Source organism: Dermochelys coriacea, chromosome 9 (genome assembly GCF_009764565.3).
Source record: "Dermochelys coriacea isolate rDerCor1 chromosome 9, rDerCor1.pri.v4, whole genome shotgun sequence".
In the NCBI taxonomy this organism is placed as follows: domain Eukaryota; kingdom Metazoa; phylum Chordata; order Testudines; family Dermochelyidae; genus Dermochelys; species Dermochelys coriacea.
Window position 1 is genome coordinate 11969401 of NC_050076.1, and position 27657 is coordinate 11997057.

Sequence of the window (27657 nt, forward strand, 5' to 3'; positions counted from 1 at the left end):
TACAGACCTGAGAGTGGCTATTCTTCAATAAAAAAAACTTCAAAAACAGACTCCAACAAGAGACCGCTGAATTGGAATTAATTTGCAAACTGGATACAATTAACTTAGGCTTGAATAGAGACTGGGAGTGGATAAGTCATTACACAAAGTAAAACCATTTCCCCATGTTATTCCCCCCTCCGACCCCCCACTGTTCCTCAGATGTTCTTGTCAACTGCTGGAAGTGGCCCACCTTGATTATCACTACAAAAGGTTTTCTTCCCCCCGCCCCCCTCCTGCTGGTAATAGCTCATCTTAAGTGATCACTCTCCTTAGTGAGCTGTAACTCACGAAAGCTTATGCTCTAACAAATTTGTTAGTTTCTAAGGTGCCACAAGTACTCCTTTTCTCCTTACAGTGTGTATTGTAACACCTATTGTTTCATGTTCTCTATGTATATAAATCTCCCCACTGTATTTTCCACTAAATGCATCCGATGAAGTGAGCTGTAGCTCACGAAAGCTTATGCTCAAATCAATTTTTTTTCAGAGTAGCAGCCGTGTTAGTCTGTATTCGCAAAAAGAAAAGGAGTACTTGTGGCACCTTAGAGACTAACAAATTTATTAGAGCATAAGCTTTCGTGTACTCTACTTGCGCTACATTGATGACATCTTCATCATCTGGACCCATGGAAAAGAAGCTCTTGAGGAATTCCACCATGATTTCAACAATTTCCATCCCACCATCAACCTCAGCCTGGACCAGTCCACACAAGAGATCCACTTCCTGGACACTACGGTGCTAATAAGCGATGGTCACATAACCACCACCCTATATCGGAAACCTACTGACCGCTATTCCTACCTACATGCCTCTAGCTTTCATCCAGATCATACCACTCGATCCATTGTCTACAGCCAAGCGCTACGATATAACCGCATTTGCTCCAACCCCTCAGACAGAGACAAACACCTACAAGATCTCTATCATGCATTCCTACAACTACAGTACCCACCTGCTGAAGTGAAGAAACAGATTGACAGAGCCAGAAGAGTACCCAGAAGTCACCTACTACAGGACAGGCCCAACAAAGAAAACAACAGAACGCCACTAGCCATCACCTTCAGCCCCCAACTAAAACCTCTCCAACGCATCATCAAGGATCTACAACCTATCCTGAAGGACGAGCCATCGCTCTCTCAGATCTTGGGAGACAGACCAGTCCTTGCTTACAGACAGCCCCCCAATCTGAAGCAAATACTCACCAGCAACCACACACCACACAACAGAACCACTAACCCAGGAACCTATCCTTGCAACAAAGCCCGTTGCCAACTCTGTCCACATATCTATTCAGGGGATACCATCATAGGGCCTAATCACATCAGCCACACTATCAGAGGCTCGTTCACCTGCGCATCTACCAATGTGATATATGCCATCATGTGCCAGCAATGCCCCTCTGCCATGTACATTGGCCAAACTGGACAGTCTCTACGTAAAAGAATGAATGGACACAAATCAGACGTCAAGAATTATAACATTCAAAAACCAGTTGGAGAACACTTCAATCTCTCTGGTCACTCGATCACAGACCTAAGAGTGGCTATACTTCAACAAAAAAGCTTCAAAAACAGACTCCAACGAGAGACTGCTGAATTGGAATTAATTTGCAAACTGGATACAATTAAAGGTTTCAGAGTAGCAGCCGTGTTACTCTGTATTCGCAAAAAGAAAAGGAGTACTTGTGGCACCTTAGAGACTAACAAATTTATTAGAGCATAAGCTTTCGTGAGCTACAGCTCACTTCATCGGATGCATCCGATGAAGTGAGCTGTAGCTCACGAAAGCTTATGCTCTAATAAATTTGTTAGTCTCTAAGGTGCCACAAGTACTCCTTTTCTTTTTGCGAATACAGAGTAACTTAGGCTTGAATAGAGACTGGGAATGGATGAGTCATTACACAAAGTAAAACTATTTCCCCATGGTATTTCTCCCTCCCACCCCACCCCCCACTGTTCCTCTGATATTCTTGTTAACTGCTGGAATTAGCCTACCTGCTTGTCACCATGAAAGGTTTTCCTCCCCCCCCCCCCGGCTGTTGGTGATGGCTTATCTTAAGTGATCACTCTCCTTACAGTGTGTATGATAAACCCATTGTTTCATGTTCTCTGTGTGTGTGTGTATATAAATCTCTCCTCTGTTTTTTCCACCAAATGCATCCGATGAAGTGAGCTGTAGCTCACGAAAGCTTATGCTCTAATAAATTTGTTAGTCTCTAAGGTGCCACAAGTACTCCTTTTCTTTTTTCAAATCAATTTGTTAGTCTCTAAGGTGCCACAAGTACTCCTTTTCTTTTTGCGAATACAGACTAACAGCTGCTACTCTGAATCCAGGAGAAGTGATCATCTGATCAGAAGAAGCCATAACAACTTTCTGAAACTTGCAGGAATCTCTGCCAAACGTTATATTATCTGCATTTTAATCTGCTACCCGATTGCCACAGAACATTTAAACAAGCAATGGGGAACAAGATCAATAGTGGAGCTAGACAAATGTTGTCCAATTAAACATTGTTTCATCAGAAAATACCAATTGGAAGAAAAAGGTTTTGGTGAACCTATTACAGATTTGACCTAACTTGCCAATGGAAACATGCCAAGGGGCCTGTGTTCCAGGATCCACAGCACCACAGTACAGAACCTGCTGGGGCTCTTACTGCTAGGCTATCCACTATGCTGCAGTGCTACCATCTTCCCTGCCATAGGGCAGGGAGCCTAAAACTCAGAGCCCAGGCTCCTGCTGGGGCTTTGGGGCAGCCATGCCACGTAAGGACTTCTAGGCAGAAGCCTGAAAGACCCAGGTGCCCTGGCTCCAGCTGCAGTTTGGCTCTCAGCAGGGACCCTGAAAGTCCTGAACTCCATCTCAAACTAGGGCTCTCAGGCTCTCTGTTATGGAGTTGAGAATCTGAATCTTTGGACCAGTTCCCAGGGGTTTGCAGCTCTGGGGCAGCTGCACCAGAGACCAATCTATTAATCCGTGTTTTGACTGTGCCACCAAGACAAAATGATTCTAAAGAATGGATGCAGTCTTAATCCCAAAGATAAACATGCTCTTCCATGAATCTGCCTGAGGGAGGAGCATGCTTGTTCTCAATGGCGTATTTCTTTTTGCAGATGCAGCAGATCCACAGATTCAACCCACCATACATCAAGATTACTAATGAAAATTCTCTTGTCTGCATGATCTGTAGTATAAAGTTGTAATGTTGGTAATCAAGGAATATAAATTACTGTTAGCAGTTATATTAACTTGAATTTTTCCATCTCTGGATGTTATCAAAGTAGCGGATGCTTTATTGGCAGGAGCTAAACTTGCATCTAGAATCAACATATTAGTATCTCCCCAAAAGCAGTATGAAGACCCACTGACCAGCTTTGGGGGAGGGCGAGGGGAGAACTGCATCCTCCCTCTTAGCCTTCCTTTATCCTGAGGGTTGCTTGTCATCAGTGCAAAAAAAAGCTCCACTCCTGTACAGACTTTGCAACGGTGAAGCCCTGCAACGTTCACTATTATTCACTGACTAACATACTACCTTGTAGGCACAAAATTTCAGCTAACATCCTTCCTTTAGGATTTTCTCTTGCAAAAAGCAAGCAAACAGTAGGAACTAACCAGGAAAGACAAAGCAGCTTCATACATTAACTGTTGATGTATTGAACCACTAATTTAAACAAACAGTATTTTAATGTATACACCTTAATAACTATAAAATCAAACTGAATAAATCTGCAACATCATTGAAAAGTACAGTGTCCTAATCCTCTGCAATTCAATGCATAAACTGTAATCACTCATTTCACTACCATTAGCTTACCCTTACAACTGAATGAGCCACTCAAACATAATACATTTTATTTCCAAAATATTCAAAGTCAGTTAGCTTCCCTTATTGCAAGAAAAATCTCATTAAATTGCTTTGACAGACAGGATATAACAGTTTCCTGTAACACTTATTCTGTTTCATATGCATCCCACTATGACTTTTGTACAGATTTGATTAGTCTTCTCAGTTAGAAATTCACTCCACAATCCACACTAAAAACCTCCTAGATTCATAACTGACTGACCCCTCATGCCCCACATGAAACAAACTCCAAAAATGTTTACACTGTTCAGGTTTAGACCACCATATTGACTTTATTTCTCATTATTCCAGTCTCAACACCAACTGAATTTTTCCAACATAAGACTGTTATGACTTCAATCGATTCCCCAAAAGCAAAATTCTGGGAGGAACAGGAATCACTTTCCCAGGGGAAAAATATTAATCTCTCTCTCTTCAGAATGGAAAGCTTTTATCCACTGGTGCCAATATGTCAGCCTAGAAATTTAGGACTCCATGGACTAGAGAACAAATGTTTTCTTCCCTCTTAACGCACATCAGTCACTCCAAAACCCAGCACAAGGAGAGTTGGCAGGGTTGTCAGTGGGTTTGCTTTTTCTGCTGTGCAAATCTGCTGCGTAGTGACAGTAAAACTGCCTTCAGTCTAGATATTTTCAATGATACTCCTTTGTTCTTCTGGCCTGCCTTCAGGCATTTTTCTAGAGTACAGATAAAGACCAAGCATCTAATACAAAGACTTGAAATTGTCCTCTGCTATAACATTGCTGATGATAAAATTATTTTTTGTTCTACTGTATGTAGAGTTTCCTCATGTCTTTGTATTTTTCTATCTTATTTCATCCATTTAACAAATTATGCAAATACAGTTTTCACACGCATTCTTGTATGGCTGCAAACAGCATAGTAAAAGGAAAGGATTAGGAGGAATATAGCCCTTTTTGAAACCTTGTATTGCTAAGGTTTTTGTTTGTTCGTTTTATAAAACGCCCCCTTGTCTACACAACAAAATGTACCCATTGCTGACAATTGCTGTAATTGAACCAAAATGTTAAATCAGTTTCTGAACCAGCGATCTCAGCACTCATTTAGCTGTACCCGTTACCAGTGATGGGTAAATTTTGTAAGTTAGACAAGGCTTTAGAGAGCTCTTTCTCCAGGATGAAATCATAAGTGAATATTATAACAATTATCACTGCACTGGTATCAGCACTGGCATCAGACCCAGTGTAAGATACTGTCCAAAATTAAATATCTGCATTTAAACCCATTTTGTGACTAGGATATGATAGAACCATGTTCTAAAATTCATATTATAAATTCTAAAACAGCATTTTTGTAAAGCTTTTTCTTCAGAGAGGCCTGGCCACAAAAATAGCCCTGTAGCAGGGCTTAACTGTTTTTGCCACCATATAGTCTTGTTTTGTTTTTATTTAAACACTGCTCAGAGCAGGACTAAACACAAACCCCCAAGCCTTCCAATATTTATACCAGTGGTAGATCTGCAACCATGGAGAATTACAAGTCCCTTTTTTGCCAATCCATATGCAGCCTGGCTGTCAAAGCACAATACAAGTCAGATAAGCTGAATATATGCTTAAACAGAGTAAACATTGTTCCTCATTTCTGCTTGAAGCCCAGTGTACCCAGAGCCTGAAACTGTAAAAAAAGGTAAAAAACAGACAGTAAGGTATGGAAGTCTGTGGCTCTAGGGCAGTGCGGCCTGCTCAAGTGTTTTGGGGTTGTTGTTGTTTTAAAGGCGCTTAAATTTGTGTCACTATGCACTCAGTGTTTCAAGGACAGAAGGAGGATCCTGGGAAAGAGTCACTTGGAATTTTAAAAAAAGAAAAGGAGTACCCGTGGCACCTTAGAGACTAACAAATTTATTAAAGCATAAGCTTTCGTGACAGCTCACTTCATCGGATGCATTTGGTGGAAAAAACAGAGGAGAGATTTATATACACACACACACACACACACACACACACAGAACATGAAACTCACACAGATACAGACAGACATCATCTTCCTCTCCAAATGCAAACAGATGGACATCATACCGAAAGGACTGAAGGTAAAAAATCCATTACAATCTACATACCACACAGACTATGCTGACAGCTTGTGCCACACACTCTCAAAGAAACTGCGGAACCACCTGATCAACATCCTCTACAGCAAACAGGGAAAGATTAAGAATGAGCTCTCAAAACTGGATACTCTCATAAAGAACCAACCTGCCACACAAACTTCCTCGTGGCTGGACTTTACAAAAACTAGACAAGCCATTTACAAAACACACTTTGATTCTCTACAAAAGAAAAAGGACACTAAGCTATCTAAACTACTATATGCCACAAGGGGCCACAACAATGGTTCCCGTAACCCACCCAGCAATATTGTTAATCTATCCAACTATACTCTTAGCCCAGCAGAAGAATCTGTCCTATCTCGGGGCCTCTCCTTTTGTCCCTCCACCCCCACAAACATGATACAGTTCTGTGGTGACCTAGAATCCTATTTTCAACGTCTCAGACTCAAGGAATATTTCCAACACACCTCTGACCAACATATTAACCCACAGAGACCTTCCTGCCAACACTACAAAAAGAAGGATTCTGGGTGGACTCCTCCTGAAGGTCGAAACAGCAGCCTGGATTTCTACATAGAGTGCTTCCGCCGACGTGCACGAGTTGAAATTGTGGATTGTGGAAAAGCAGCATCGCTTACCCCATAACCTCAGCCATGCAGAACACAGTGCTATCCACAGCCTCAGAAACAACTCTGACATCATAATCAAAAAGGCTGACAAAGGAGGTGCTGTCGTCATCATGAATAGGTCGGAGTATGAACAAGAGGCTACTAGGCAGCTCTCCAACACCACTTTCTACAAGCCATTACCCTCTGATCCCACTGAGAGTTACCAAAAGAAACTACAGCATTTGCTCAAGAAACTCCCTGAAAAAGCACAAGAACAAATCTGCAAAGACACAACCCTGGAGCCCCGACCTGGGGTATTCTATCTGCTACCCAAGATCCATAAACCTGGAAATCCTGGACGCCCCATCATCTCAGGCATTGGCACCCTGACAGCAGGATTGTCTGGCTATGTAGACTCCCTCCTCAGGCCCTTCGTTACCAGCACTCCCAGCTATCTTCGAGACACCACTGACTTCCTGAGGAAACTACAGTCCATTGGTGATCTTCCTAAAAACACCATCCTAGCCACTATGGATGTAGAAGCCCTCTACACCAACATTCCACACGAAGATGGACTACAAGCCGTCAGGAACAGTATCCCCGATACTGTCACGGCTAACCTGGTGGCTGAACTTTGTGACTTTGTCCTGACCCATAACTATTTCACATTTGGTGACAATGTATACCTTCAAATCAGCGGCATTGCGATGGGTACCCGCATGGCCCCACAGTATGCCAACATTTTTATGGCTGACTTAGAACAACGCTTCCTCAGCTCTCGTCCCCTAATGCCCCTACTCTACTTGCGCTACATTGATGACATCTTCATCATCTGGACCCATGGAAAAGAAGCTCTTGAGGAATTCCACCATGATTTCAACAATTTCCATCCCACCATCAACCTCAGCCTGGACCAGTCCACACAAGAGATCCACTTCCTGGACACTACGGTGCTAATAAGCGATGGTCACATAAACACCACCCTATATCGGAAACCTACTGACCGCTATTCCTACCTAGATGCCTCTAGCTTTCATCCAGAACATACCACTCGATCCATTGTCTACAGCCAAGCGCTACGATATAACCGCATTTGCTCCAACCCCTCAGACAGAGACAAACACCTACAAGATCTCTATCATGCATTCCTACAACTACAATACCCACCTGCTGAAGTGAAGAAACAGATTGACAGAGCCAGAAGAGTACCCAGAAGTCACCTACTACAGGACAGGCCCAACAAAGAAAACAACAGAACGCCACTAGCCATCACCTTCAGCCCCCAACTAAAACCTCTCCAACGCATCATCAAGGATCTACAACCTATCCTGAAGGACGACCCATCATTCTCACAGATCTTGGGAGACAGACCAGTCCTTGCTTACAGACAGCCCCCCAATCTGAAGCAAATACTCACCAGCAACCACACACCACACAACAGAACCACTAACCCAGGAACCTATCCTTGCAACAAAGCCCGTTGCCAACTCTGTCCACATATCTATTCAGGGGATACCATCATAGGGCCTAATCACATCAGCCACACTATCAGAGGCTCATTCACCTGCGCATCTACCAATGTGATATATGCCATCATGTGCCAGCAATGCCCCTCTGCCATGTACATTGGCCAAACTGGACAGTCTCTACGTAAAAGAATGAATGGACACAAATCAGACGTCAAGAATTATAACATTCAAAAACCAGTTGGAGAACACTTCAATCTCTCTGGTCACTCGATCACAGACCTAAGAGTGGCTGTATTTCAACAAAAAAGCTTCAAAAACAGACTCCAACGAGAGACTGCTGAATTGGAATTAATTTGCAAACTGGAGACAATTAACTTAGGCTTGAATAGAGACTGGGAATGGATGAGTCATTACACAAAGTAAAACTATTTCCCCATGGTATTTCTCCCTCCCACCCCACCCCCCACTGTTCCTCTGATATTCTTGTTAACTGCTGGAATTAGCCTACCTGCTTGTCACCATGAAAGGTTTTCCTCCTTTTCTCTCCCCTGCTGCTGGTGATGGCTTATCTTAAGTGATCACTCTCCTTACAGTGTGTATGATAAACCCATTGTTTAATGTTCTCTGTGTGTGTGTGTGTGTGTGTGTGTGTAAATCTCTCCTCTGTTTTTTCCACCAAATGCATCCGATGAAGTGAGCTGTAGCTCACGAAAGCTTATGCTCTAATAAATTTGTTAGTCTCTAAGGTGCCACGGGTACTCCTTTTCTTTTTGCGAATACAGACTAACACGGCTGCTACTCTGAAACTTGGAATTTTAAGTGACCTCCACCACCACCTTTGTAACCATGCTTTTCCTTAAAGGACCCTAAGCAGTAAGAACATGGAGAAGGTGGGAACGCCTGTTCTTTTTCCTTGGACATTTTCTTCTAGTTTACAATTTTGCTCTCCTTTCCACCATGCTGTGTGCATGCATAATACAAGGGGGGAGAATTCCACAGCGATGCGGTGTTTCTCAACTAGTAGCCTCTTCAGATGAGATGAAACCCAACACATTATGTTTTTAAGCAGTGACACACTGTTAAACACTAAAATTGCATTTTGACGCCTTGGAAGGCCAGTGTGCCTTCCTTCCTTGAACTTCCATACATCTGCTAAATCGTATTATTCCATTAATATGGAAAAAGTTTGAACTGTGAGTGGGAAGAGCCCAGCTCCACAGTGGCTCCAAACACATTGGCTGAAGGTGTTCTGCTACATCTACAAGCATGTTGTGAAGTGGGGTGAGCAAACACTGGAGTTTTTTCAAGCCGTTAAGGCAAGTCTGCGGTGCTGAAGAAACACAGGGGAAACAATAGCAACCACCTTTGCAACGTAAAAATAAAACTGTCAGGTTTCCTGCCTGCTTATAGGTCTCAGAGTTTTTACACTACGTGAATTTTATATTGGTGACATGAACATTTAATAAGAGCACAGAAGAGAACTCAATGATAAAGCAGAGAGCTTTAATTTCATTTTTGTATACAGAAAAAAAGGAATCTTCTGCCCTTTTTGAAAGAGTAAGGCAGTGTGATGGGAATGAGGGTTTATTTTTGAGTTTCTTTTGTATAAAACTAATTGGATTGGTAGCCAAAAATGTAGCTAAAATATAATCTCCAGCTATGATTAAGTTGTTTGCTTATATTTTTCTTCTAAATTTCTTTCCAATTCTCTACTCTTCCTGAGATTTTGGAACCCAGACAGTAAACAGAATCTTTCAAAAACAGGAAATGCTGGCACACATACACAGTGGCAAGAAAAAAACGTCAGAGTAGAAAGAAAGTTCAAATATAGGTGTTGCTGATTTTATTCCATTCTGCACCTTTATACAGTATCTATAAACAGGAGTACTCCAAAATTAAGTTGGGTGAAAAACACTAACCTAGGAATTTTTGTCCCATGTGTATGCACTGGAGGGTACGCATGAATTGCGGTTAGCTTGGTGGTCAGTACCCAGGTTAACTTAGCCTGGATGTGAGTAGCCATGCTGCAGTGTCTAATTCCTGCGTCTTCCCTGATGCTGCACTAGTGTCCTTAGGACATTCGGGGGCCCAGCCCTCGATTCCGTTGTGCTGCAGCGGAATGGGAGAGCTGGCTAACCTTTCTCCTCAGCAGAGTGTTAATAGCTACTGCCACTTTGAACTCCCCATGACACGAAACCCAGCTGTAGTGAGTAGGTAAGAGACAGAAGCTCTCAGCAGGCCCCTGTTCTTGAGAATCATAGAATTAGAATAGTCCAGTCCCCTGCACTCAAGGTGGGACTAAGTATTATCTAGACCATCCCTGACAGGTGTTTGTCTAACCTGCTCTTAAAAACTTTAATGATGTTGTGTAATCTCCCTCCCTAGGCAATTTATTCCAGTGCCTAACTGAATGGACACAAATCAGACGTCAAGAATTATAACATTCAAAAACCAGTTGGAGAACACTTCAATCTCTCTGGTCACTCGATCACAGACCTAAGAGTGGCTATACTTCAACAAAAAAGCTTCAAAAACAGACTCCAACGAGAGACTGCTGAATTGGAATTAATTTGCAAACTGGATACAATTAATTTAGGCTTGAATAGAGACTGGGAATGGATGAGTCATTACACAAAGTAAAACTATTTCCCCATGGTATTTCTCCCTCCCACCCCACCCCCCACTGTTCCTCTGATATTCTTGTTAACTGCTGGAATTAGCCTACCTGCTTGTCACCATGAAAGGTTTTCCTCCTTTTCCCCCCCCTGCTGTTGGTGATGGCTTATCTTAAGTTTCAGAGTAGCAGCCGTGTTAGTCTGTATTCGCAAAAAGAAAAGGAGTACTTGTGGCACCTTAGAGACTAACAAATTTATTAGAGCATAAGAATAGGCTTATCTTAAGTGATCACTCTCCTTACAGTGTGTATGATAAACCCATTGTTTCATGTTCTCTGTGCGTGTGTATATAAATCTCTCCTCTGTTTTTTCCACCAAATGCATCCGATGAAGTGAGCTGTAGCTCACGAAAGCTTATGCTCTAATAAATTTGTTAGTCTCTAAGGTGCCACAAGTACTCCTTTTCTTTTTACCAGTTAGGAAGTTTTTCCTAATGTCCAACCTTGCTGCAATGGCCTTCTTGCCCTATCCTTAGAGGTTAAGGAGAACAATTTTTCTCCGTCCTCCTCGTAACAACCTTTTATGTACTTGAAAACTGTTATGTCGCCTCTCGGTCTTCTCTTCTCCAGATTAAACAAACACAATTTTTTCAATCTTCCCTCATAGGTCATGTTTCTAGACCTTTAATCATTTTTGTTGCTCTTCTCCGGACTTTCTCCAATTTGTCCACAACTTTCCTGAAATTGTGGCTCTCAGAAAAGGACATAATATTCAGTTAAGGCCTAATCAGCACAGAGTAGAGTGGAAGAACTACTTCTCCTACTAATGCATCCTAGAATGAGGTTTGCTTTTTTTTGCAACAGTGCTACACTGTTCACTCATAGTTAGCTAGTAATCCACTCTAACCCCCGATCCCTTTCCACAGTACTCCTTCCTAGGCAGTTATTTCCCATTTTGTATGTGTGCAACTGATTGTTTCTTCCTAAGTGGAGTACTTTGTGTTTGTCATTATTAAATTTCATCCTATTTACTTCAGATCATTTCTCCAGTTTATCCAGATCATTTTAAATTTTAATCCTATCCCCTCCCAGTTTGGTATCGTGCACAAACTTTATAAGTGTACTCTCTATGCCATTATCTAAATCATTGATGAAGATACCAAACAGAAGATTGGTAGCTGCATATCTAATCTAAAGCCCTCACAACATGAGCTTGGTGACTTCTCATGAAATGCCTGCCCCAGGCACTGACAGAACTAAGATCCAGTCCCCAACCTTAATTGCAATAGGTGAAGATGGATGAAAAGCTATGAGAAGGGGAAGGGGTAATGAAAGTAGCAAAGCTTAACTAGCAGTGTTGTGGCTTTCCCCATATACTGACCAGCTGCTGGTGCACAACCCTCACAAGTCTTCACTGGAAGGTACTGTAATCACTGAATAAAGAGCTATCTGTATCCTGATTATTTTTATTACTGGTAGTATTACTGTAGCATGTCAGAGACCCTGCCATGGAGCAAAACCCCATTGTGATAGGTTCCGTACAAACACAGAACAAGAAAGTCCCTGACCCAAAAAAGCTCGCAATCTAAGTATAAAACAAAAGACAACAGATGGTTACAAACATGGGAGTACAAGACAGACAGACAACATTGGTCAACATTATAGGCAGTGATATCAGCACACCTGCGAACAGTCGTCAAGGTTTTTTTTTTTTTTTTGTCGGCATCACAGAAAAGGGGAGAGTTTAAAGAAGGGATTTGAAGAAGGATAAGGAAACTAAGATTGTTTATGAGGAGCTCTTCCAAAGTATGAGAGGCAGCATAGGAGGAAAGCATAAGTACTTGTTTGAAAAACTTAAGTGGATGAAGAAGCCTGGCAACACGAGCTGACAGTGAATTTGAGAGAATAGGTAGGGTGAGGATAGACTGTAAAGGCCTTGGAAGTGAAGATAAGCAGCTTCTATTTGATGCAATAGAGAAGTCGGCGGCTATGAGGGACGCAATGAGAGTGGTGGCATGGGCAAAGCAATGGGCTCAGAAAAGCATCTTTACAGCAGCACATGAATGGATGTGAGCAGGACAAGGCTGCATATGTCAAGGCCAGAGAAAAGGATATTGCAGTAATAGAGACATGAGATGAGAACCTGGACAAGAGTTTTAGTTGTGTGGATGGATAGCAAAGGCTGTCTTAGATGCTATGCAAAAAGATTAAGAAATATAAGACATAGCCTGAATGCAAGGACTGATGAATAAAGTGCAGACATTTATATTTGTGCATATGTTGCATCTCCAACTACTGGTAACTGGAGAAAGAGAAAGGGTGGGACTTCTTGTACCCTCTCACAAGAAGGGTGCTCTGCAATAAGTGAAGGGCCATAGAAACTGAAGCACCACACAGTTATTTCTTCTTATATGCTTTCAGTTCTTCATGGTACTATAGGTTCTGCTGTGGGACTGTCCTTTGCTATGACCGGAAACAAAAGATGACAAGTGCTCTCAAGCAGTTCTAGCAAATTAAAAAACATGCTCTGCACTCAAAGGGTCAAATAGTTCCTATAGTGTGAGGGGATCTCCAGGCCCTCAAGAATTCATATTCTGAAGTAATAGCCTTCCTGTGACTAGGTCATCAGCACAGTGGCAGGGAGTTTTGAGTAGCAATCCCCAAAAGGGAAGAGATAGGCAGGCAATGAGCTAAACTAAACAGAATCCTAAAAGGGGAGAAGATTTCAGACAGTAAAGGATTCTTTAATTTATCAAAAGGCATAACATGATCCAATGGCTAGAAGTTGAAGCTAGGTAATTTTTCACCTTATCTGTAGCCTAAGTGTAATTAACCATTGCAATAATTTACCAACAGCTGTGGTGGATTCTCTATCACTTAAAATCAAAACTGGTTGCCTTGCTAAAAAATATGTTCTAGCTTAACCAGAAAATATGGACTTGATATACAGATTATTGGGTGAAATTCTATTGCTTGTGTTACACAAGAGGTCAAACTACATGAAAAATTCTTGAGTAAGCTGAGCCACTCTGATTCTTTCCTGGTGAACTGGCTGTCCTGGGAACATAGGAGGAATTGTGGGAAGGCATTGGAGGACTACCAATAGTCAAGTCACTGCAAAGTAGGGAAGTTACCATTCCAAACAGAAGCCTCACTTGGGCTTTAGCCTACAGCCCCAGATAAGCCAGCTAGCCTTCGTTGAAAGCTCCACTAAACTCAGATGAGAGAGTTGTGTGTGCGCCACTACAGCTGTGCCGCTAAAAGGTGCGCAGTATAGCTCTCCCGCCAACAAAGAACTTCCACCCCCAATGATCGGTGGTAGCTTTGTCGGCAGGAGACCTCTCCTGCTAACAAAGCGCTGTTCACACTGGTGCTTTTCCTTGACAAAACTTTTGTCTTTCGTGTGTGCGTGTGTGTTTAACACCTCTGAACTTGTCGTTCAGTTGCCAGTGTAGACAAGCCTCAGAGGGGGATAAGGCACAACACCTGAATAAGAATCTACATTAACTCTGCATGGATGATAAACTCTGAGACATCTTCCCTCTCACTACATAACCAAACCTAAAAAGCTAACCAATATTTGAGACTTATTGAATTGGACTTTATCTACCTCCCTGCCCTACACTTCATAAAATTAAGTTTGGAGACAAACATTAAATAGGATAAATGTATTTTCCCCATAGGAAGCGTGCTCCCCAAGGTTCTGGATCCATTATAAGGGGATGTTGTCTTCTAAACTGACATATGCAAATTGTTTAAAATATTTGGGGGTGGAGATGGACATTTATTTACAACCATGCATAAAAACAAGAACCTTGACAGAACAGTACTGGAAGGTGCAGTTAATATTCTGCCCTTTAGTCCAATTATCGCTAATAACCTTCCACACACATCTCCAACACTGTTTTCTGGAAGCATCAAACACCATTTGTAAAAGTTGAGGACTAGCTGGCTACCCCAATAGAGTTCAGAGGGTCCACAAATGTTATTTACTGGCATAAGACTGAAGGTATGATCCCATGCAGCTCCACACAACCTCGTTTGTGCATGTGCATTCCGGGGCATCCTAGTGCCTCAGTAATAGATGCTGAAGCTCTGAATTTTAGAGGCTTTCAACATAGCCAATAGCGTGCTGACAAATGTTTAGCGGTTTGGACATCACTCACACTATATGCTACTTTCAATGTCAATGCTTCTATATATGAGCCATGTACCCTAATTTATACCAATACTTTGAAAGAAGAGTGCTGTTCAGAGTGAAGTAGCAGAGGTTATCTATCATAGATGGCACATACAGCTACCTATTTAACCAGCAGGATCTAAATGTTGAGACTCCCCTATATACAAACAAGACCTATGACCAGATGAAGTTCAGAATTTTGAACCAATTTTACTTTACATTTGTGAAATGGGACAGTAAATGAACAAGACTACTTGTCTTTGTGAGGAACTTGGCCCATTATTACAGTAATTGCCTACGTGTATGTGAACTGCAATCACTATGGACAAGTGCTATTGCTTTGTGGACATTGGCTAAAAATAGAGCATTACTCATTGGAACATGTGGTTGGTGCGGTTAAATCAACAGCTGGCACTTAAAAAAATCTGATTAGAAGAGGTCATTGGTATTAGGGTCCCAGAGATAATGGAAGGCACATGAATGGGGATTTAACAACTGTGGTCAAGCTATAGACCTAACATGTCCACCTTGTGATGCTGCTATTCTGCAATACATACAGTATTGATCACCCAAAGCCAGTTTCCTGGTGTCAAAGGCTGTTGGCTGGGCAGAAGTCATGACAGAAGTAGTCAGATTTGCATACAAAGGGCAGAATGCCAGTCACCCCCATATGCCAAAATAATTGAATTGTACTTCCGCTCCGTCAAAGCAGATGATCAGCAGGGGCCTATGTAATAGAACTTTTCCTTCACACACAAGCACTGAGAAACAAGCTGTGCTTTAGCTATTACCTCAAAACAAGTCAGAAGATGGTAGAACGCGCCATTGAAAGGGAAAGTTGGAGAAGGCACTTGCACAAGAGTGCTGATTAATATTAAGGCCTCTGAAGTCTGTAGCAAGTAGGACTTAATTCCATTCCTCTGTCACAGACTGCCTTAATGTTCTTCAATATGATCAGGTAAGTTTTGTTGTTTTTTTTAAAAACCTAACTAACAAGTCACTGAAAAGTATTATTTTATATGTTGTTCAGTTTAATACTGCCCACACCTGTCAAAATGCATTTGTGACTGCAGTTGTGTTCCGGGGGGGGGGGGGGAGGGGAGGGGAGGACAAGACTGGACTGCCGCTGCTCAAGGTGTGGAAGGCAGCCTGAGACCGCTGCTGTAGGGTGTGTGGGGGAGGGAGGGGGGGCGCGGTGATGCAGTTGATCCCAGGGCTGCCCGAGCTGCTCTGGCAGCCCTGGAGTCAGTTGCGCCTGCAAGCTGCAGAAGTTGCGGAGGTCCCAGAAAATCACGGAATCCATGCCTTCCATGACCTCTATGACAGACTCACAGCCTTAATGATTACCTGTTCTTTTCATTCCCTCAAGAGCACCTGGCATTGGCCACTGTCAGAAGACAGGATACTAGGCGAAATGGACCTTTGGTCTGACCCAGTGTGGCCATTCTTCTGATAATGTGCAACTATTAGTGTAGGAGTTTTCAGCAAAAGCTACACATCTGGGCAGCTAGCTAAAGAAGGGTGGTAGTGTTTTCTGCATTAGTAGGTGGGGCTTTTAGCATGTAAGCAGGACAGGTACATCTTCTTTCCACACCTTAAAGAGGGGAAACTTAATATGGGATAGGAGTTTAAAATCATAATGCTCCACTGTATCCAACAAAAGTTCAGATTAGTATAGGTAGCATTCAAATTTCAAGTGGCAGTAGGCTTCCTAGTGAAAAGAAATTGGGAGCCAGGGAAAGGGTGATTGTCATTTAGAGCTACACACCAACTTTACACTGGTTTAGGTGAATGTAAGCTTCCATGTCGGAAAGGCATGATTCACAATCATAATGGATAAAATTCTTAGGCAGTGCTACATAATCTAGTAGCATGTTCCGCAGAAGAATAATTAGGGCTCTATTATTAAAGATGCTCCCCCCCATAAATCTGTCTTTTCACAGAAAATATGGGTACTCTCAAAAAAATTAATAATCAAGAATGCCTTTCAGTAGGAAACCATTGCTATTAAGGGACTTTTACAAGTCTTCAAATAGAAGAAAGCCTCAATGTAGGACATCCTTTGCCAGCAGTTTGTTACGAAAATCTTAAAAAAAAGATAGACTAAAGGCAATATAAGAAACCACTGACAATTCCCAACTGGGTGAAATTTAACACACAGAGTCCTAAGAAAACTATGATAATCTAATTCTACTAGTTCTGTGGGACTTAAGTGAGTTAGAATACTGCTTATGGAAGATTCCCATTGTGACCAAGTCTCACCGCAAGCTGTTTTAAAAAAACAAAACAAAACCCACATACATGTACTAGAACAGCAAGGAAGGGAGGAAAAATTAAGATTGTGTAATGGAGGAGATCCACACTAACGACTTTCAGTTGTACATTAGTAATACATGAGATAAGAGGATACGAAGAAGGGCATGCAAAGTACATGTGGAGAAAGATGAGCTGAATCACAGTTGTGCCAAATCATTTGACAATACATTTAAGTAGGTATCTGCTGGTAAGGCATTCCCATCTAATGGTAGCTTCTTTAGATAGCAGCAGTGAAACACTCCAGAGTTAGGAATAGTTTGCATAGCTCATTCATCAGGAAAATGAGAAAAATCTCATTTTCTACTATTTCTCATTTTCATCCTTCCTTGTCTCCTGCTGGAAGTTATGCCGCCCGTCTTTGTAGGTCAAAGTGCTCCAAGGTTGACCTCTAGATTTACCTGGACAGGCTTGATGAGAGAGAATAGCTACACCAGTATTTTATCCACCATTTCAATCCATGTTTAAGAGAAAAACAAAAATGTCGTTAGAATAATTTTACTACATTAGGACTGAGTAGCTGCATCAGAGGGAGGCATGGATCAGCATTCAAGTTGCACTCCCCATCAATATCTGACCTGGAGAACTAATGATCCAGCCAGCGGACCAAATTAAGTGATGAATCCTGGTCACGTGCCACCTGAGGCACATTGCACATATGCTAAGAAGAAGCTGCATCACAAGACAAACTAAACTTCTATGCAACCTATGGCTTTTCATTTAGAGTTTTTGTTTTCTTTTTTGAAACACTGAAGTGGAACTATTTTAAGAAAGCCAAATCTATTCTCTTAAAAACAAATTCCCCTAGCAGCTTAGTTTTAGGCATTTGTGAACACGTATCACTGGGTTTTTTGACCAGTACAAATATGCATAACACCTCAATTCTAAATATTACTGGTTTATACCAATATGTACTCAAACATTACACACTAATCTTTGTAACTATGCCATTACAAGTGGCATCGGAGCTCTAGCAGATATTTCACTTGAACATATGCCTCCTCCGAGCTCCAGAATTAATTTATGAGCAAGCCAAAGGCCTATCCAATAGCTGTAATTATTTGCTTGATACTCTGATTCAGTGGAAAAGGTTGGTATGTTCTCTTGGTACAAATAGAATGAAAGAGCATTTCCTATTTGGTGGCAAAACTGGAAGAGATTTTATTAAGGTGACAGCAAGTGACTGCAAAAAGATGAAATACAAGAGAGATCAACCATTTTAAGAATTTGTTTTTGACTACCCTATTAATGGGAACTTCCTCAAGACACTGATTAGTTTTATTAGTGCCTGGGCCATGCATAGATTTCAGTGAAACCTATTACTCAGTTTAAGTATTTTTTTAGTATCTCATTTAAAAACTTGACAGATTCAGAGAGAAACTTCCAGCCTCGCTAGCAACCATTCACGCTTTCATGAGGACTACAGCTGTGGCACCTGGCTTTGAGGTTCCCAACTGAACTGACAATTTGCTTATAGAAACAGTTTGTAGATCAGATATAGGGTTGTGTGTTTTGCATTATAACAATTTAATGATCAGGCAAAGCAGATTTTAAAATTGTACTTTCATCCTCCCATGACTATTTCAGCATCAGGGAATTTCCACATTCAGCAACAATGGCATAAATAGAAATCTGTTATAAAAAAGTTTGTGGTCAAGAGTGGGGTTTGTGCTTTGCAAACTTAACATTGTTTAATAACAACCAAAAATCACAAACACACCAATAATGGTATATAGGCTCTAAGTTAAATGCTGATTTACCTCACCATAAAAGCCTATGTAATAATTTTCACAAGAACTAACAGTGCTGTTTAATACCTTACAAAGAAGGCTCCTCATCTCCAATCATCTGTTTGATAATCAACATTTATCCACTACTTATTGTTGCTCTCCTTGTGCCTGAAGCTTCATGTCCTCAGTCTTTAGTTCATTTTCATCTTTGCAGTAGCTGGCCTCATTCTTGTAGCAAGGTGAAGGTGAATTGCTTTCAAAAAGCATCAGACATCAGACAGTGTTTTGACATGCCAACATTAGATTAAAATCATAGAAGTGACAGGCCTTTCCACCCATGATCACAGTTACCCTCAGACTATCATGCCAAACCTTCATTGGTTCCATCTTCTCTCAACACTGCTAGATGCTTCTTGACGTTGTTCACAGTCTACTGATTGCCAACTGCTGAAAGAGGGAATCAAGTTCAGACTGAATTCACTTTTGCTCCTGGTGTGCAAAGAAGATGCTCAGCTGCTTGGATCAAGGCACACATGATCAATCAATGAAGGCATTCACCATGGCTATAAATACTGGCACAGAACTTCCCATTTATTATAAAGAATAAGTTCTTACACTGTGCAGGTACCTGTGTTTTATGGATGCATAATTCTAATTTATAATACACTGCACTGCAGGACTACTAGTCTCAGGAAAAATGGAAGTTAGGAAAACTAGCTAAATAGATTGAGCTGATGTAGTTCAAGCTTTCCATCCATTCTAGGGAGAAAAGTATACAATAAACTAACTTTAGCACCAATCTTTATCAATGCCTTGACATTTGTAGTAAAACTGACTTTGAAAAGCCTGTGCATGGAGAAAGACAATTCTATGTGAAAGGAAGTCTGTCTCCTGTGTGGAGGGAGCAGCCCAGAGCCATTACAGGCTAATTTTGAGCATTAGATTCATTAAGACTTCTAAAGCATCTTAATACTGTGACTGTTGCAAGTACATTATTTGAGCACTAAGAGATAAAGCAGACTCGCTTGTCTTGTCCAAACTATCACTATAGTATAAGGGACACTATTAGGAACAATTATGAAAAAAAGTCAAGTTTTAAGAGGTGTAAACGTTAGAACACATAAAACACTCAATATTTCTCCATTCTGGAGAGTGACAATGGAAACATCCATTGGACATTACTCTGTAATAGAGATCCTTCTTCTCCCTGCAAAAGGAGTCATTCTATTGGCTAAATATTACGACCAATTGGCTCAACATTCCAGGGCGTTTTACAGTAAGGTTTTGTCTAAACTGGAACCTGAACGACAAAAGTTTTGTCGTTCAGAGGTCTGGAAGAAAAAAAAAAAATCACCCTGAACTACAAAAGTTTTGCTGACGAAAAATGCCAGTGTGAACAGCACTTTGTCAGCAGGACAGCTCTCCTGCCGACAAAGCTACCGCTGCTCAAAGCTACCGCTGCTCGTTAGGGGTGGAAGTGTCAGCGGGAGAGCTCTCTCCTGCCGACAAACAGAAGCTACACTGTGTGCCTTTTAGTGGCGCGGCTGTAGCAGCACAGCTGTGTCACTAAAAGGTGCGTAGTGTAAACACAGCCTAAGTCTTAATCAATTAATCAAGCCTTCTGTATTTGAAAGAAGTGTTAATAAGAGTTGTGATTTTACAAAGTAACCAGTGATAATTACAACCCTTCATTAAAAGAACACCTTCACACACAGAAAAGGAAAAATGCCAGAGTATGTTTTCTTCTGCAGATAAGTTGTACAAAACTGATGTCTAAAGACAAGTGTCTGTTTTTCCTGTGCAAGTGCTTGCTTTGACACAGTGTATTCCTGTTGTACCTCAAAGAGATTAAAGAAGTGCAAAATGTGTGTGTGTATTTCTGCCTGACTTCACAGAGCTGGCTTCAACTTTGTGGTGGCATAAGAAAGGTGAACATGAAAAAACTGGATGAATCCATAGTTAATGCTTGATCCAGCTGTTCTTAATCTGAATGTCTTTGGTAGAGGTTCCCTTTCTCTCCAGATGCTAAATCATCTCTGTGGCAAAGGAGACAGGAGAAAGTTTTGAAGAGATGAGGTAATGCCAAATTAAGGTATTTTCAAAGAGCTTCCTAGGGAAGGTTACCTACAAAGATACCCATCATGCCCCATTTTGAATAATATCATTTGAACACTATTCTAGGATCTTGATATACTGAATATAAAGATTTCCAGCAAATACACTTAATGCAAGTTTACCTGTCAAGCGGTTTTGCTCCTTCCTGGACTAGGAAAATGAGAAAGCACATACAGGGGGAAGAAAAGGGGGGGGGGGGAGAGAGATGCAGCAGGGCTGTGGGGGAGCAAGTTTTCTGAAAGTGTCAATGTTAAAAACAAGAGACCAGACCAATAATCTTCTAGATTAACGTGCTCTGCCCACAAGAAACCACGCATCACTACAAGTAATGAAAGCTCTTTGTAATCAGCATGACAGGTTTTTTTTTTTTTTTTTTTAAAAACGAGAGTTTACATGGATTTTACTATATCCTCAAATACCCTGAATCTGTATGTTTTGATTGCTCCTATTTATCTATTAACTCCCATTTTACTAGCAATTTTGATTTTATAGACGCTGTTCAAAATTTAACACAATAGATTTACAGTAGCTGTTTTAGGCTCTTTGAAAGGCATCATAAAGAGATTAAAAACAGAAATACAAACAAAATATTAGAAAGCTATATTCTGAGTTCATCTAACATTTCATAACATTCAGGCGTACTTCACATAGTGATGTGTGCACTCTATTTGAAGTATCTTCTATCCCAGAAAACATACTGGAGGAAGCAGAGGCACTAGTCTGTTTTTCTCCAATTTTTTAAATATGACACTGTTTTCTTATGCTTTTTTTTGTGAAGTTGTGGGGGTTTGGTTTTTTTTGCCTTACTTACTCACAACTTGAGGGATAGGGGAGAAAAAAAGTAATCTCCTGCCAGTTTTTTTTTTCCTCCTTCTCCAGAGAAAGTATTTCTATCATCTCTTCTGGTCATTACCAAAGGTTCAACCTGCAACATTGCCTGGTGCATTTGTATTGTCTGTAGCTACATTAGATTCGACTTCTACGGGCATGGACATTGTTATGTCAAATACTAAATTTATTTTATTCTTGTCAAAGACTCCTATTGCTTATACAAAATACACATTCAACACAACTGACCTTATACACCATTCTAGCTCTCTTCGACCAACTATTGAACACAGCCAAACCCTCCACCACAATAAAAGTTTGTGAGCTATGCACGTCGTTGTATCAAAGGGAAGATAAACCTCCTGAATCTCAAAACGCATTAATAGTACTACAAGTCTGAACTTTGACTTTTTATTTCCCAAAATGTTCAGAGTTACAATTTAAATAGTACTTTCAAATTAAATAATTTGAAGACAAAAGTGAGAAGATTTATGTTTAAAAGCTGCTGATGTCTAACTTATGCCTTTGAAGTGTTTTTCTTCCCCAACAAGTTCAGGAGCATGTATTAATTATGAAATTTAGTTTTTACCAGCCCTTTTTTCTAGAACTATGTAGTCAACACTTAGGACACAGATTGAAAGCCTATTAGTTGTTAGGAATGAAGGAAAGCCTTACAGTTAAGGTATGAATTAGAGAAAAATCTACATTTCATTCCAGCTCTCGCACAGACGTCTTGTGTGACCTTGGGCCAGTTACTTCATCTTTTTGTGCCTCAGATCTCCATCCATAAAGTTGTGGTAATTTTCCCCTCCTTTCAGCTGTGTTGTGAAGATAAATTTATTGATGTTTGTAAGATGCTTAATTATTACTATAGCGCAGGTCCTACAAGTACCAGACTGAAAACTGGAAGAAGCTGAACTGATTATTTCTGTGAATTGTTTTGGAAAAATATGAGTCTTGCATGCAAAGTACCAGCTTAATTAATGAAAAAATGAAGCAAGTTGTTGACAGATGTATAAAACCTCTGAAAATAGTGTTTGAAACAGAAACATTAACAGACATCTACAGCAGTAGTCTTAGAAGCTGTATTATTATAGCACAGACTTCATTAGACAACACATTTGAGTTTGTGGAGGAGTTAACATCAGGAAAGAAGTCCAATCCCCCCACCCCACCAAGGTGATTTTCTTCAGTTAAGTGGAACAACAAAAAGCTGATGAGTTGGATGACCCTGCAAGAGACACATTTGACACCGTCAACATTAAAACATAGCCAGAGTGAGTTATATTCCTATGTTAGGCCTTCCAGCAACTTTCAGCATCATCTTCATCCAGGAAGAGTTTGTTTCTCTTCAACATCCCAAAAATGGCAATGATTAATCTAGGCCTAAACCATGCAAACAACCATAATTTAAGATTAGATTTTTAAAAATGTTAGCATCACCTTCAATATAGCACAACTAAGCAATTTAAGAAGCAGATACAGCTTTCTCCTAGATATGTTCTTCTGGACAGATTCAAATTCACAGGTCCGCTATTAGATACAGAAGTGAAGAACAGGAAAAGTTAAATGAAATGACATGACACTAATCCACTATTCTGAATTAAACAAGAGAACTGACAATGACTAGAAGCATCCACAAAGGGACAAATGTATTCTACTTAATGCTACTGATTCTAATCTGAAAAGAAAAAGTATGAAATGCTGAATGTAAATTGCTAAGAATGCAGAGGTAAGCAGAACTTTGCTAATTGCACAGACAATTAAAATAAAGACTAGAGAACATCTCCGATCCATTCATCTTGAACTTGCCATTAGTGCTTAAATAGTGTGCCAAACCTTATTGAGAAAGCAAAATACCTAACAGTCCTAACACATACTGCATAATTTCAAAAATTCTTCCATAGACACCGTCAGCTTCACAGTTGGTTGTATTAGGGCTTGTTCACATGGAGACATTGACCACAATACGTATTGCAAAATAAGCTATACCACAACAGCTCCCCATTTGGGCACAATTCCCAAATAAAAATCACTTTTATTTCAGAATAAATTACTCCAGTTTGGAAGCATCCTAATTATTCCACAATAAAGTGATTTATTTTATTCTGGTCAATTTCTCCATGTAGATAAACTCATCTTCCCAGAGACAGTCTGTGTACTCTGAGAAAGTCTACATTCAACTGATGAAATCTGCACTGAGCCAGAGGACTTTGATCAAACCACCACATTACATGCAAAGAGTCTAAAAGGACACACTAAGTTTACAAAAGCAACTGAAGGAGTTTCAGATCAGAGGCTAGTGACACTGATAGTCTCAGTGGAAATTTAGCTTGATCTAATGAACAAACTAGAACCATACCACACACACACTAGTTTCAGAGGGGTAGCCATGTTAGTCTGTATCATCAAAAACAATGAGGAGTCCTTGGGGCACCTTAGAGATTGACAAATTTATTTGGGTATAAGCTTTCGTGGGCTTTAACCCACTTCATCAGATGTATGGAGTGAAAAAAAGTAGGCAGGTATAAATATACAGCACATGAAAAGATGGGAGTTGCCCTATCAAGTGGGGTGGGGGGGGCTCAATGCTAACGAAGCCAATTCAGTAAGGGTGGATGTGACCCATTCCCAACAGTTGACAAGAAGGGGTGAGTACCAACAGAGGGAAAATTATTTTTTGTAATGACCCAGCCACTCCCAGTCTTTAGCCAGGCCTAATTTGATGGTGCCAAGTTTGCAAATTAATTCTAGTTCTGCAGTTTCTCGTTGAAGTCTGTTTTTGAAGAATGGCCACTTTTAAGTCGGTTATTGAGAGTCCAGGGAGACTAAAGTGCTCCCCCACTGTTTTTTGAATGTTACAATTCTTGATGTCGGATTTGTGTCCATTTATTCTTTTGCGTAGAATCTTTTCACGTGCTGTATATCTATACCTGCCTCCTTTTTTTCCACTCCATGCATCTGATGAAGTGGGTTCTAGCCCACAAAAGCTTATGCCCAAATAAATTTGTCAGTCTCTAAGGTGCCACAAGGACTTCTTGTTGTTTTTACACACACACACACACACACACACACACACACACACACACACAGAATTTTCCCATTATTTGGCCAGGATGGCTCCTCTGCAGCAAGAGCCACTTGCATGGTAATTACAGGTTTCAGAGTAGCAGCCGTGTTAGTCTGTATTCGCAAAAAGAAAAAAAAGGAGTACTTGTGGCACCTTAGAGACTAACAAATTTATTAGAGCATAGGCTTTCGTGAGCTACACCTAGGATAGCACCTAGGAGCCCCTGTTACAGACTAAAAGCCCAGTGCTAGACATCACACATAGCTGAAAGGTGTTTCCTGCCCTGATTAGGCTTATCTAGTTAACAGACTGAGAATTCAGTTGCACTCTACCAACAGAACTAGAAGCATATCATTGTGGATGATGTATGCATTTTTATGTTTTAAAATAAATACATTTTATAAAGCAAACAACACAGTATGGACTCCGAGTTTCATTTAATAAAATCTATTTTTTAACTGTTTTTTTCCTTCCCTGTTGGAGAAGAGCCATTGCCACCTTGTTAGCCACCAACCATTGCCATAAGGTACATAAAAACACTACACATTAGTCAATGCATTGACAAAATATCTAAAGGGGACTATTAACTCAGCAATTGCACTATTTATTGTTCAGGTCCTGAGTGTATACATGGAAAGGCATAAGATTTAAACTGAGGAAGTTGACTGAATTTGTGCAGAGCTTAGAAACAACACACAAGACACTTTTCAAAGATCCGCGACCTGAGTTCACCAGAACGAAGTGCCACCCAGCGTAGCATCAGCCGGTGATGAGGTTTTATTTCTCTATTCGCCTATTATACAGAAGGCAATATTTTCACACTGGCATTTTTTTTTTTTAAGTTAGCTCCTCAACTCTGCAGAGCAGGGACTGGGTCTGTGTTTGCACAACAGAGTCCGATGCTGACTGAAAGCTCTGGGCACCATGGCGTTAATACCGGCACCACAGGAGCGGTCATCAGAAAATCAAGCAGCATGGCGTGGTGACAAGAAAAAACGGCATGATTAGCAACACTCAAAATTAGCGACCAATTAACCCCCCGTTTCTTCGTTTCCTAGCCCCTGAGCTAGGGGGCAGATCGATCCCACCTTGTGGGGTTAGCGGTGGGGTGGGAGGGGGGACAGGACAGCAGCCCTGCCTCACCCCGGGGAAGCTGCGGCGCCTCCCGCCCGGCTCGGGGTGCCTCCCCCCCGCCCAGCCCCTCTCCCCGGGTGACTCACCTCTCGCTCCCCGGTGCGTTCGGTTCCAGCGCCGAGGCCCGAGACGGGGCCAACTTGGGGGTGGGGGCGGGCGCGGGAGAGGCAGCCCCGCACCGGGGGAGGCGGCGGCCAAGACCGGGAGCCGAGGGGGGGACGGGGGACGAACAACTCGGCCCCCCGCCCGTGAAGCTCCCCCCGCCCGGAGCCTCCGCCTCCCCGACGGGCAGCGCCCAGCGGGACCCGCAGCCCCCCGCCCCTTCAAGCCGCCAGAGCCCCGTCCTCGGGTCTCGGGGGCCCGGTGCGCCCTCAGAGCAGCGGAAAGCGAACCGCCGGCCCCAGCGCTTCCCCGGGCTCGCCGAGCCCCCTCAGCCCCTAGGAGAGCCGCTTCCCCTCACAGGGAATAACAGGAAGGGAGCGGGGGTGCCCCCGGGCGCGCACGGACTCACCGGAAGTGATTAGAAAGCGGGAGGGGAGGCGTGAGCGAGAGAGGAACGTTCAGTGCGCATGCGCTGAGGGGGCGCGGGGCTGGCGCGGCTGGTTTTGCCCCCCCCCCTTCCCCCCGGTCTCTAGTCGAGGGGCGGGCACGCAGCTGGGGGGTACGCAGCACTCCCCTTGCCTTGACTTTGTGCCAGCGCCTTCTTTGGCTCAATAGGTGGCTCTCAAACCTATTTACTGGCGACCCCTTTCGCACAGCAAGCCTCTCAGCGCGAGCCCCCCCGTCCCTTATAGATTGAAAAAAAACAAACAAACCACTTTTTATATATTTAACACCATTACCAATGCAAAGCGGGATTTGGGGTGGAGGTTGACAGCTCACGACCCCCCCCTCCCCCGTGTAATAACCTTGCGACCCCCTGAGGGGTCCCGACCCCCTGTTTGAGAACCCCTGGTCTAAATCGTGGCGGGAGGGCAGCAACACGGTGCACAACGGGAAAAACGCAGTCACACCTCACTGCGTCATCAGCCCTCCCAGTGATCTCATAGCCGGATGATATCATGGTCAGCGGAGGAAATGGGATTTGCTCACACGGCTGTGCTGTAGATGGACATCATAGCTGGGAGGGCCTTCGCCCCTGCTGATTCTGTCATAGTGAATAGAAAAGGAGTACTTGTGGCACCTTAGAGACTAACAAATTTATTAGAGCATAAGCTTTCGTGAATGTCACATTGTATGCATTTGCCACATGATAAACGGATTGATCTGATAGGTCTTTTTAGCCTCTGATCTATGTGATAGATACTATCTCTGAGATGTATAGTCCTGGCCACTTCAAAGTAGTGGTGACCTCATGAATCACCATTTGCTATCTTACCTGAAGCAAATACTCACCAGCAACCACACACCACACAAGAAAAACCTATCCTTGCCACAAAACTCGTTGCCAACTCCGGCCACATATCTATTCAAGGGACACCATTATAGGACCTAATCACATCAGCCACACGATCAGAGGCTCGTTCACCTGCACATCTACCAATGTGATATATGCCATCATGTGCCAGCAATGCCCCTCTGCCATGTAAATTGGCCAAACCGGACAATCTCTATGCAAAAG

At 42.0% G+C, this 27657-nt stretch overlaps 1 protein-coding gene and 1 long non-coding RNA gene across 6 annotated transcripts in view; one reads left to right on the plus strand and one right to left on the minus strand.

Annotated features, from left to right (window-relative positions):
* Positions 1-26617, minus strand: part of PIK3CA (phosphatidylinositol-4,5-bisphosphate 3-kinase catalytic subunit alpha) — a 76754-nt gene extending 50137 nt beyond the window's left edge. For 2 of the 5 annotated variants that reach the window (XR_006274077.1, XM_038415578.2), the window contains exon 1: positions 18977-19336. The gene's annotated coding sequence lies outside the window, so the exon portion shown is untranslated. The other 3 variants (XM_038415576.2, XM_038415583.2, XM_038415577.2) reach the window with 3 other exon arrangements.
* LOC122455682 lies at positions 182-24874 on the plus strand. The gene is made up of 5 exons (XR_006274080.1): positions 182-192; positions 4470-4472; positions 9611-9617; positions 23740-23744; positions 24738-24874. It is a non-coding gene; the product is annotated as an uncharacterized LOC122455682 (long non-coding RNA).
* Positions 26618-27657: the final 1040 nt, after the last annotated feature.